This window comes from Capricornis sumatraensis, chromosome 4 (assembly GCF_032405125.1).
Source record: "Capricornis sumatraensis isolate serow.1 chromosome 4, serow.2, whole genome shotgun sequence".
Classification (NCBI taxonomy): Eukaryota; Metazoa; Chordata; class Mammalia; order Artiodactyla; family Bovidae; genus Capricornis; species Capricornis sumatraensis.
In genome coordinates, this window is record NC_091072.1 from 6,167,883 (window position 1) to 6,179,934 (window position 12,052).

At 53.5% G+C, this 12,052-nt stretch overlaps 1 protein-coding gene across 1 annotated transcript in view; it reads left to right on the forward strand.

Annotated features, from left to right (window-relative positions):
- Nucleotides 1-3,045: 3,045 nt before the first annotated feature.
- Nucleotides 3,046-12,052, forward strand: part of LRRC3B (leucine rich repeat containing 3B) — a 92,755-nt gene continuing 83,748 nt past the window's right edge. Inside the window, exon 1 of the mRNA XM_068971918.1 lies at nt 3,046-3,087. The gene's annotated coding sequence lies outside the window, so the exon portion shown is untranslated. The remainder of the gene's footprint in view (nt 3,088-12,052) is intronic.

Genomic DNA, 12,052 nt, shown 5'->3' on the forward strand with positions numbered 1-12,052 from the left:
AGATTTTAATTTTCACTATTTTCTCATCTTCTGCATCTGATTTTTTCAACTAAAATTGTATTATAACCATCATTCCTGACCATGTTCACCTATCCACTTACAACAACAGTTCAATGTCTGACTAATATTGAAATAGTTTTTCAAACTATTTCACCATTTCTTTCTTGTGAGATATGAGTTCGGTTTTGATATTCTACTAGTAAAAGCAACATAGCAATAAACATCCTTGCAGATAAATCTTGTTGTACATCCTCAATTATTTCCTGAGGATGATTTTCTAGAAATAGAGTCATACATCCCTAAGTCACAAAGCACAAATTCTCTCGGCAATGAAATACTGCTCAGTTTGAAGATGCATCCAGAATAAGAGAGCCACACTGGAAAAGAGGAAATCTTGGCAGGCTTCCAACAGACTGGACACGGGTCATGAAATGATAAAAACTGTCTGGTCCTTCTCACCTGGAATGGGTTTGCTCTAGGTGTTAGCGCTGGGTGTGTACCTCTCACCCTATGCAGCTGTGCAACAGCTTGGTTTTCTTTGCCTTTGGGAATTCTGCAGACAGAGGTGGGGTGATCAGTGAGAGAAGATTATTTAGAAACAAGAATGAAGTACACAGTTGTACATTTCTAGCTCACAGAGGTGTGAGTTTAACTGTCTGTGTCTTCTGTCTCACCCAAACTCTTAACAGATTTCATCACTGAGTCCTTGGGATTCTAGAGACACTGGGATTTAGCTGCTTGAAGGAGAAATTGACCTTCCACTGGTTAAGCTTTCCTTGAGAACCCTACCGGTTAGACACAACACATTGCTGGATGTTGCAGTGGAGAAAGAAAAATTAACAATACTCACAGGTGAATGAAGCAATAGAAATCTATAAACAAATCCATAAAATAAATATATGTAAATCCTGCAAGTGATTGGCAAATACAACAGTGACAGCAAAGAGAAGGGAAGGTTAATTCTGCCTGGGGTGAGAGTGAGGATGGGCTATAAAAGAAGGTGCTATCTGTAGACCCTGGGGAGGCCAGGTCCTCTGGCCCAATTTTTTATTTTTTCCTTTTGGTATAGATCTGATAAATAATTTACATCATGAAACAATACCGTTATGAAAATCAGATATTCGCTTTAATCTTACACACACTTTCTTAAGGGACTTACAGACTCCATTTCGGCTGCACATACATGCACAGTCCTCCCCGGGAGAGGAAGGAAAAAATTAATTTTCTAACACCTTCTGATTTGGGAAACTGATTGGACTGGCTGGCGGGGAAGGGCTCTGAGCCCAAAACTTTGGGCTTCCGGAACTGCAGGGGGCCTTTCCAGGGTCTTATCTTGGAGTCTTGAGGGGGGAGGCGGGGGTGGCAGCCCACTTAATCGTCTTCCGGCAAAATAGCCGAGCGCGATACTCTGCACCCAGTGGGCCATCATCTGTCGAAAGGATTTCAAGCATCCTCCTTTCTTCCCATTTAGAGGTTCATCCACCCATATCCCCACGTTGTGTTGCTCCGGCCAGCTAAATTCGGTTCTGATCTCGAGAGTTAGAAAAAACAGAGGAGAAAGGATCGGGCCGTAGCATGCTGAGCGTGGAGCTATGCCAGGAGGTGTGAGCGAAGGGGGCGAGGGCGGCGCACCGAGCGAGCGCTCGCGCCCCAGCGCCGCGGCTCCTGCGGCCATCGCTCAGCCCCCGCCCCCTCGCTCCCTCGCGGACCCCCGCCCGGCAGGCGGGAGGGCAGCGCCCGCGCCGCCGAGGCTGGGCTCGGGCTGTCGCGCTCGTCCCCTTGCTGCTCTGGCCGTCCCCAGCCGCCGCCTCCTCCTCCCACTCCCTCCTCCCCGGCCGGGCTTTGGAGGCGATTCCCCTCTAGCGACCGAGCCGATCGCTTCTGGGCGGGCGGCGCTTTGTCTGCTCCCTCCAGCGAGGCTCCGGGCCCGGCGCCGGGTCTGCAGCGGCCGCCGCTGCAGCGGGAGCCCGGCGGCGCCTTCTCGCGCCCCCGGGGGCCGCGCCCTCTCCCTGCCGAGGCGCCGGGGGACGGCGGCCCAGCCACTCACCGCCCGCGTCCCGCGCACCAACGCCGCCGCCGCCGCCGCCGCGGGAGAACCGGCCCGGTCCGAGGCAGGCAGCCCGGCGGGCAGTCGGGCGGCGACGGCGGCTGCTGCGGGTCTGGCAGCGCGCACGCCAACCCGCAGACGCACCCAACGCCTCCTCCGTGCGCTGCGAGGATGGAGCAGCCGCCCCGGCCGCGGACTGGCGCAAGGTAAGGTGTAGCCGCCTGTTGCTTTTCGCCCAGCGCCGCGTTGGCCCCTCCGCCCGGGTACCTAGGCCGTCCCTCTCCGGAACCCGTAGAGAAGAACCATCATCACCCCATTTCTGAGCCGTGTCCAACCCCCAGGCTCCCTGGCGCAGATCCTTGGAGAGACCCCCTTCCTGGCGAGTGGCGGGAGGTGGGGGGTGTCGACCCTCTTTGCTCGCGTGCCGCTGGCTGCAGTGCCACAGTCTGCAAACTTTTGTGCCCCCTCGCTGCGCGGCGCTCAGCCAGTGCGTGCAAGTTGCACAGCTAGTTCTCGCTTGCGCCCTTCCCCCCATCCCCCCCCCACCCCCCGCCTCGCCGGAGGCATCTGTCTATTTCTCTGTGTGTTCTTGCCAGTCGACTTTTCGCTTCCTGCAGAGGGGCCAGGGTCTGGGACCCAGAGGTGCTCATCCTGCCTGTAGGGGTTGAGTAGGAGCCAAGAGGGTGAAATAGAATCGGTGGGACGTGGGGGGGAGGCTGCCCCCTCCCCCAGCCCCGGGGCTCCGTCCGGCGCGGCGGGAGTCGGTCGGTTCTCCCGTGTGCCACCCCCAACTCGGTCATGAAACCCTCGGAGTGGTTTGCGGCTGTGCGCCGTGGGAAGGCAAGTGCAGATCCGGATGGGTGAAGTAAGTGGTTTTGGGGGGGCAAAGGTGGCCGGCGGGGTGTTGGGGGGGGCGGTGGGAGGAAGCTGGAGGTGGAGACGGATCGGGTTGAGGGGAGACCAAAAGCTCGGCTCAAGTGGGCGAGGGGCCGGCTCCCCAGCCGTCTTCTGGGAATCTGAGTGTGGAGGGCACCGACTCGGTGTGTAAATACGGCTGGGGGAGGGGGCAGGTACCCGGGGAAGCGCCGGGGGGCCGACCCCAGCCGCCGAATGCTGGGCCCGGGGGTGGGGGGCGTGGGAAGGCCGGCTTCTGGATGCCTGGACTGGGGCGATCTCCGTCTCCGGGTGGAACAGACCGTGTCCGTTGGCGTCTTGGGCGGTGACTGAGTGGTCGGGGGTGGGGGGAGCGCTTTCCCAGCTCCAGGAGGACCCCGCGTCCCCTGTTCCCCAGCACCCGCGGCTGCACCTTTCCCCTTCTGCAGCCCGGCCGGCCGGCCCACGCCCACCATCCAGCCCGGCGCCTGGGAGTTCGGGGTGTTTCCGCAGCCGCGGGGTGGGAAGGGGATTCCGGGACTCCGGGGGGAGGCTTGTGTGCTGCTTGGGGAGTGTCCCCGGCGCCTGGGCTTGGAGACCCTGGTCCCAGGCAGTGGGAGGACGGCGCAGGGGCCGCGGCTGCAGCGCCAGCCCCCTCCCCCGCCTCCCGCGCCTCCCCCCTGGGCGGAGCGAGCGACCCGGGGAGCCCGGAGCCCCCCGGGCGGCTCTGGAGCACTGATCCCGGAGGGGATGCGGCGAAAGGCGGGGCGCAGGGCGAGGGGGTGCGGGCCTCTGGGGAGGGGAGGCCTGGCTCCCAGACCCGGGGCCCCGGGCAGAGGGAACTCGGTCCACCTCTCTGATCCCAGGTAGACCCTCTGGGCTGTTTCAGAAGTCTTGGTGGATGAGGGAAGGCGAGCCCCTTTCCTCTTTGGCATCCCAGCAATCTGGTGGGGAAGGCCACTGGGAGGAGGGTCCCTAGAGTGTTGTGAAGAAGGGGAGCCCCCCTCACCCCGCGGCCCCGCGGAGGCCGTTGGGGAACTCTCTAGGCTATCAAAGGCCTGGCAGCTCCTGGTTTAACCCTTCCTGAGGAGTGCACGCCCCTCTCAAAGTGGCGCCTTTGGCTGAGACTCCGGTCCCGGGTCGCTTCCTCCCCACTGCAGAGAAGAAGGGTTTGAATGTTGCCTGGGTCTGGAGCGCCCGAAACCCTCGGGTCGTCCCTAAGCAGCTCTCCCACGTGCAGGCGCGGAGGGGGACCCTCGTCTCGTCCCTGCGGTTCCCCTGCAGACATTTCTGGATCTGAGCTGGGAGAAAGAGCTCCGCGCAGACCCCTCTTTTGGGCCCCAGGCTTTGCAGACCCTTCTGGAAGAGACTCCTCCTCAGGGAGGAGTTCTGAGTTGGGTCATTCCCTTGCATCCAGAGTCCCCCTGTGGCCGCGCGCTCCCTGCCTCTGGAAGGCAAGCTCCAGAGCCCCAAGCAGCTGTCGGGGGTGGGGGGGGGGGAATGCCCTGGGACGGGGCTGGGGTGCAGCTTCTGAGCGCCAAAGCCACACCCCACAGGCCCGCTTTGGTCTCTTCCGAATTCCCCGGCTGGTCAGGTAGGATCCTAGAATTAAGTCCCTCGCTCAAGCTCACCATTGAGCTTTTGACTCCCAGGACCTGCTTCTCGCTGGATGCTTATGGCCTGGTTTGTGTTCTGCTCCCTTGCTTTGCTTGTAGAAAGAGACGGAACATGTCCTTTGGTTGCTGTGGGTCTTGTGGCGGGCAGGCTTTTCCTAGTTGCAGGAGAGCAGGGCTTCCCTCCCAAGGTGCCGGGTCCCTGGAGCCCTCAGGCTTCAGGAGTTGCGGCGCCAGGCTCAGTTGTTCCCTGTCGTGTGGAATCCTCCTGGACCAGGGAGAGAACCCCTGTCCCCCATGTTGGCAGCCAGACTCTCCACCCCTGGACCACCAGGAAAGTCCCGTTGGCAGCTGCTGACAGAGGACTTAAAATTCGCACCAGGGTGCTTGTGCAGGTTGCTGGGGAGCTCTTCTGAGGGGCCAGGTAGCAGGGACAATGGTCCACACTGGCCTTTCCCCTGTGCCAGGCTCTGACGGTCTCCTGGGCACAACCCTGCTCACAACCCTGGAGGAGAGTTATTTTGAAAATCAAGCAGTGGAGAAAGTAATCGGTTCGCTCCTTGTCACCCAGCCAGTAAGTAGCTGAACGTGTTAGTCTTGGGTGGAGGACAGTTGGTGTGTCCCTGCTTTGAGCCCCACTTGTTCCCAAAGATCCTTTGGCCACAGGATGTGGGTGAGGCCCCAGTCTTCTACTTCAATCCGGGGCCATGTGGGCAGCGCCATGCTGGCCTGTGAGGCTCCTGGGGCTGTGACACTGATCAGTCCCCTGGGGCGCACCTCGGCAGGGTGGGATCCTGGCTCTGGAAGCAGATTTAGGGAGTTGGCCACCGGCACTGGACTTCTTTTCTGATTCTTTTGGAGAGTGTGCGTGGTAAGTCACTTCAGTCATGTCTGCCTCTTTGCGACCCCATGGACTGTAGCCCGCCAGGCTCCTCTGCCCATGGCATTCTCCAGGCAGGAATATTGGAGTGGGTGGCCATGCCCTCCTCCAGGGATCTTCCGGACCCAGGGGTTGAACCTGTGTCTCTTATGTCTCCTGCATTGGCAAGCAGGTTCTTTACCACTGGGAAGTGCGACCTGGGAAGCCCCTTTATAAAAGTGAGCAGATATGGAAGGGGGGATATGAGTGTGAGCAGGGTCTGCTCTAGAGACACAAATTGTAGGCACTGGATTCTGCAAGAGTCTATTTCTCATGACGGAATCACAGAGTATCAGAGCGAGGGCCTTCTCAGATCTGTCCCTCCCAGCCCAGAGGCGGAAGGATATTCCCTGATGAAGCTCATTTTGGTGTGTTTCTAGCACCGCTAGTACTAGAACCACTGTCTTCTGACCCTTGGTTGAAATAGCCCATGTTGGTGCACGCATGCATTGGGTTCACTGTGGTTGTTTCTCAGCATCTTAAAATTAATTTGTGAAAAATTGATTAGGGGAAAACTTTATTTAAAAAGTAGAGCTCTTTGCTAATTTGGCATAAATGCCTCCATCTGCATAAAGAGAAAAAAGCTGCGATTGTGGAGTGGTTAAACCACCACAAATGCATGTCTTTTGCCAAAAATGCAGTAGACCATTTGTAAGTCTTCTGGTAAAAGACGAACTGTGCAGCCTTTTCAGTAATTCTAAAGAAAATTAAAGGCATTCTCAGTCATTTTAGCCAGGTCCTTCTGTCCAGTGGAGTGGGTATGTCTTCCCCCACCCGCGGGTATTTGTGAAAATAAGAGAAAATGTCGGACCTCAGAGGGAAAAATCCTTTTGCGTCCTATGAAGCGATTTGGTATTATTTCTCTTGGATCTCTGATCATTGATTTCTGATTTCTGATCCTAAACTTTAGGCTGCTGTCAACTTGAGGCAAAAACCACATCTTTCTGGTGGACATACTTGGGGCTCAGAAATGGAAAATTATTCTTTGCCATGTCTCACTCACTGAGCCCTTTTAACGAAGGGGACTTTTCTTGCAGTTTGGGCATTCCTTATGCCCCTCGGTGTTCTTGTAGGACAGAATTCTGATTCCTAAGAACATCCCCTGTCTTCTCCCCTGCAGCTACAGTATCAAGATGCTCTTCCCCTGGAGCTGAATCAACAAAAAGTAAACAGAGAGAGAATTGGGAAAGCCTGTTTCTCAGAGCCACACTGAGGCGGGGGAGGTAAGAGTTGCAGGCAGATGGTGGAGATTTGGTGCCTTTTATGTCCCCTGGAACAAGCTTTGCACCCCTGTTGCTGTGACAAGCCAGGATGGAGGCCCTTGGGCAGCAAGGACGGCCATGTGGGGGTGAGGCAGGGGTGGGGGGATGGACAGAGGCTTCGGAGACAGAGGGCTTTGGTGGGCCCTGTCCGATGCTGTCCTTCCGGCCTCCCCTCCTGCCCACCTCCTCAGTCTGCCCTTAGGGCTGGTCTGACTGATCTGAATCCCAGAGTCCGCTGTTATCTCAAGGGAAGCATTCGCTTTCTAGAGAGTTCATTAGAAACCCATATTGGTTTTACTATAAGTAGGGAAAAGTATGTCGCGATGTCCGCAGGGAGCGCCCTGAACCTCAAATCATCCCAGAAGGGTGATCTTCTGAAGGAGGGGCGCCTGCTGTAGCTGGATTCCCGCAGTGTTGGAGCAGTGGCATTGAAATCAGGCGCGACAGCCTCCCAGAGAAGGGGTCTCTCTCAGGAACCACAGGGGGCAGACGCTGCTCACCCCTGGGCGGACATCCTGGTTTCCGGTTCCCAGCTTTTCAGGCGTGCCAGGGGAGTTCCTTGTCTCTTTGTCCCGCGTATGTGGTCCACCTCCCCTCTGCTAACTCACGCACTCACTGCCCGAGGCCCACACAGCGCTTCTATAGGGACAGCTCATTGGGGGTATATTTATCTTAAACCATATAAACACAAGTTTGTTGACAGAATAACTATTATTATTGAGCAACATGCTCTGGGAAGAGGTTATGAAACACATGAACCTTTTTACTTGGAACACAACAAGTAACTATTTTTACACAATACATAGTAAGAATTAAAATTCTCAGTGTTGGTGAGATAGTTAAAAATAAGAGAATCAAGAACCACAGCATCTGAATTTGACCTGTTTTTATTAACAAGAGAATCCGAATAATAAGGATCTGTGGAATTTGAAGGTGATGACGAGGGAAAATAAGGAAAAGAAAATATAGCCAAGTAGAACCTGAGAAGCTATTTCTTCATTGGCTTTATTTTAAATAAAAATATAATATCTTAATCTAGATTTAAATAATCCACAGGATTTATCTTCAGATTGTGGCATGATGAGCTTTATCCTACAAGTGGTTGGGAACCATAACGGCAGCTCTTAGGTCTGACATACTGGTATATAGCTATCTGTGCTTTATAAAAACTTGGTGAATTAATGCATCACAACATGATGAAATGGCCATTTGAGGTAAGAATGAAGTCTGCAGCCTTCTCAATACCTGACAAGTTTGGACTATATTTTCCCAAAGTGAGTAAGTTAAGGGTAAGGACTGTATAATATTTAAATTTTTTTAAAAAAATATGAATTAAATATTGAAAAGGGCTTCCCAGGTGTTGCCAGTGGTAAAGAACCCACCTGCCAATGCAGGAGACTTAAGAGACGCAGGTTCGATCCCTGGGTTGGGAAGATCTCCTGGAGGAGGGCATGGCAACCCACTCCAGTAATCTTACCTGGAGACTCCCATGGACAGAAGAGCCTGGTGGGCTACAGAGTTGGACACGACTGAAGTGACTTAGCATGCATGCATGTACAGAAAAAGAACCACTCTGATAAAGACTTTTTTCTTTTGGAGGATAAATTAACAGATATTATAAAATTTATGGTTTCAATTTCTCCTAAACTCTCTGAGCTGCTTTTTATATTAATACTTGTCCAGGGACAGGTTTTTGAAAAAAGGATTGGAGACAGTGTTTGAAAAAGGATTTGTGCCTTTTAGTAGAAGTAAAATGGGAATAAATATAAAAAATAAAAAAATATAATATTGTGAGTCACTTTTAAGCATGGAGTAACACAAATCTAGATTGGTTCCTTCTTTCTTTTTTCCTGCCTTCTTTCCCTCTTCTTCTTTTCTTTAGATCATTGATAGACTTTTCAGTCTGCATATAAGTCAGTCCCTTGCTGGGGGAGATGGCTGTTTCAGGATACAAATTTCCCCTGGTGGGAGGAGGAAGAAGGCACCAGGGCCCTTGTATATTTGTCCAGAGCTATAGCACAAAGGTCCTTAAGTCACACTGACTTCTCCTCGAGTCTGCCCTCAGTCCTGATCTAGAAAAGCAGTGCTTGTATAGGCCTGCATACAGAGGGCTCACCCGGGTAGCAGTGACTAAGCAGGATCCTTTGTGTGGCTACACTGGGAATTTATGCTCTGCGAGGAATCCTGGCCCCAGCTTGCTGACCTTCCCTAGACATCTGGTCATGAGGGATTATCAAGCAGGAATGCTTGCCATCCTTTCTACAGAGTACATTTAAGCTTGGGTTGTCAGAGTTATAGCATCTCCTGCCGTGGAGTGTTTCAGACTCATTTATTTGGGTGGGCAGTCTGTTTTTGAGTTGCTTCTCAAAAGCATTTCCTATCAACAGAGTGAATACCCTGCCCCAGTGAAAGATAGTAGGCAGACCCTTGGTGCACAAATCACCTGCTACAAAACCTATGAAGAAAGGAAGGCTGAGGGCCCGCTGGGTCAGGAGGCCCAGGAGAGAGGTTCTGGAGAAGCATTGGAGGCGGGGGTAGGAGAAAACGGGGGTGGGAGGGGGCAAGCGTCAGGGGAAATGGACCACCCAAAGGAAGAGGGCCCAGCGATCAGCAGAGGAAGATGAACAGATACTTGATTTAAGCCAAACCCGACGGATAAAGAAAGGCATAAAAATAAGAGAAGATGAAGAAAGCTAATGGGAATGCTCAAGGCCTGGAGAGGAGGTGCGCAAGCTGTCAGGGTGCTCCTGCGTAATTCCTCAAGGTCTGGATCAACTTAGTGGCAGGCTGAGAGCTCACCCAGAGGTCAGAATTTCTTTCCCATGTCCTCTGTCCTTGGCGAAGGTGGCTTCTGCAACACCAGGTCAAAGCCTCTTAATCTTATTTATGCCATGGTGCCCTTTGGCGGTCTGACAAGTATAGGGACCCTAGAATGATGCATTTCAACGTACACATTGCAATACGTAAGATTATAACACAAATCTTATTGAGACCATTTTTCATGCTACATAAACCACTGTGACCTACTAGCGTCAGTGTAACAAGATCGGACATAGACCAATAATTGGGTGAGCGTGATGCTGCCTTGGGAAACTGCAGGCCTGAACCATGATAGGAAAACGTCCCATTAGTATGTTTGGGTGACAGCATCGCTGGTAAGCGTACTCCGCCTAAAGTTTGTGGCCTGCATTTATAAGAGAATGAAATGCTGCATTGTAGCTTGTTGTTGGGAAGCACATTCATGACTGTTGTCCTATTCATGGATTCTTGGAATTCTGTTGATAGATGCCTTGGAGAGGTCTGTGGCTAGGGTGACCACGGACAATCAGGTACTTTCGAGAATGAAAGGGAGCCTAGTTGTTGCTGTACAAAGTGGGTGTGAATTGGGATGGGCCTGGGCAAATGGTAACAGAAGGTCCCTCCTCTGCTATCCACCACTTCCCTGGTGGCTCAGATGGTAAAGTGTCTGCCTGCAACGTGGGGGACCCGGGTTCGATCCCTGGGTTGGGAAGATCCCCTGGAGAAGGAAATGGCAACCTACTCCAGTTCTCTTGCCTGGAGAATCACATGGACAGAGGAGCCTGGTGGGCTACAGTCCATGGGGTTACAAAGAGTCAGACACGATTGAGCAGCTTCACTTTCTTTCTTTCTTTTCTTTCTTTCAGCTGCCATCACCTCCCCAGGGTCTCTCTTCCCAGATCAGTTTTCCCTTCTCTGGCCCAAGGGATTGTCATTATCTGCCCTATTCCCAGGGGTCACGGTGGTGGCTACTGATGGGCTTTGGGCAGTGGAGAACAACTCTAGCTGGAAGAAGCCCGAGGCAGGCCGCAGCCAGGCTGGAGGAAGCCTTTGTAAGGACTGGACAGTGGGCTTCCTTGGAATAGCTGCAGCCTCTGGGTCCTGGCTGGGTGAACGCTGGCCTGCATTTCAGTTCCCAATTGCTGCCTTGGCCAGATGTCCTGAAGCCTTGGCCAATTTCACTTGAAGCGAGGCTGAATTATTAGACTACGGTGCAATTCAGCAGAAAGTTTCACCTTCTCCAACAATCTTCTTTTTTTTTTTTCCAAAGCAGAGCTGCCACAATGGCTTTGCAAGGTTCACTTCCTGTCCCTGCCCATCCTACTTACCAGGAAATGGCCTCAGTGCAGGAAGGTGGAGGGAGGCCCCGTGGGAAGAGGCCAGGACCTGGAGAGTTCTTAGGCTGGATCATAAGACCTCGAGTGAGGGAGGTGGACCGAGGTCACAGTGTGTTCCCTGAGCAGATGGCTCGTGTTGTCCTGTGCTGGGGGAAGTGACAGCAGGTCCCTGCTTCTGGAGATTGCCTTGTGTCTGTCTGTTCAGCTGGTGAAGTGGAACCAGCTCGGTAGAAAAAAAAAAAAGACTCTTCTAAGAAAACTTTTGACTCTGCAGGGGGTACACAGCATCTCAGAAACATCGTCTTTATGTGCATGTGGATTATTAGATAGGAGAAGGCAATGGCACCCCACTCCAGTCCTGGTAGGCTGCAGAGGAGCCTGGTAGGCTGCAGTCCATGGGGTCCCGAAGAGTCGGACACGACTGAGCGACTTCACTTGCACTTTTCACTTTCCTGCACTGGAGAAGGAAATGGCAACCCACTCCAGTGTTCTTGCCTGGAAAATCCCATGGACAGAGGAGCCTGGTAGGCTGCAGTCCATGGGGTCCCGAAGAGTCGGACACAACTGAGCGACTTCACTTTCGCTTTTCACTTTCCTGCATTGGAGAAGGAAGTGGCAACCCACTCCAGTGTTCTTGCCTGGAGAATCCCAGGGATGGCGGAGCCTGGTGGGCTGCCATCTATGGGGTCGCACAGAGTCGGACACGACTGAAGTGACTCAGCAGCAGCAGAGTATTAGACCAGGAGCGCGGCAGCTGGCTCTCGGTCCAGCTTTGGACCTTACCAGCTCGGGGTCTTTGGGCTGCTCTCCTTCCTTGGTGAGAGGGTGTTTGGGAGCCAGCTGGTTTCTAAAGCCCCTTCCAGCACTGCGGTCTGCACTGTGTCGTTTATACTCCCCAGACCAGGCTCCCTCTGTAAGATGGTTCTGGCTCACTGCTCTGCACCGCCTTCCTTAGGTAGCACAGATCCAGCAGTGACAGGTGAAGACTCCCCACCACCCCGAGGGGCTGCGACTGGAGTGAGGGGATGGAGGAGAGGAAGCCGGCAGGGACAGGGACGGAGCCGGGAAGGAGTGGGACGGTTGATAACTGTTCTCGAAACAAGAGTCATCGCTCAGGAGAGACAGAGGAGGAGCTCCTGAAGTGTGTGCTCATCTGCGTCTAACCCTTCATAACCGTGGAGTCACATCTTTCCCTGCTGAAA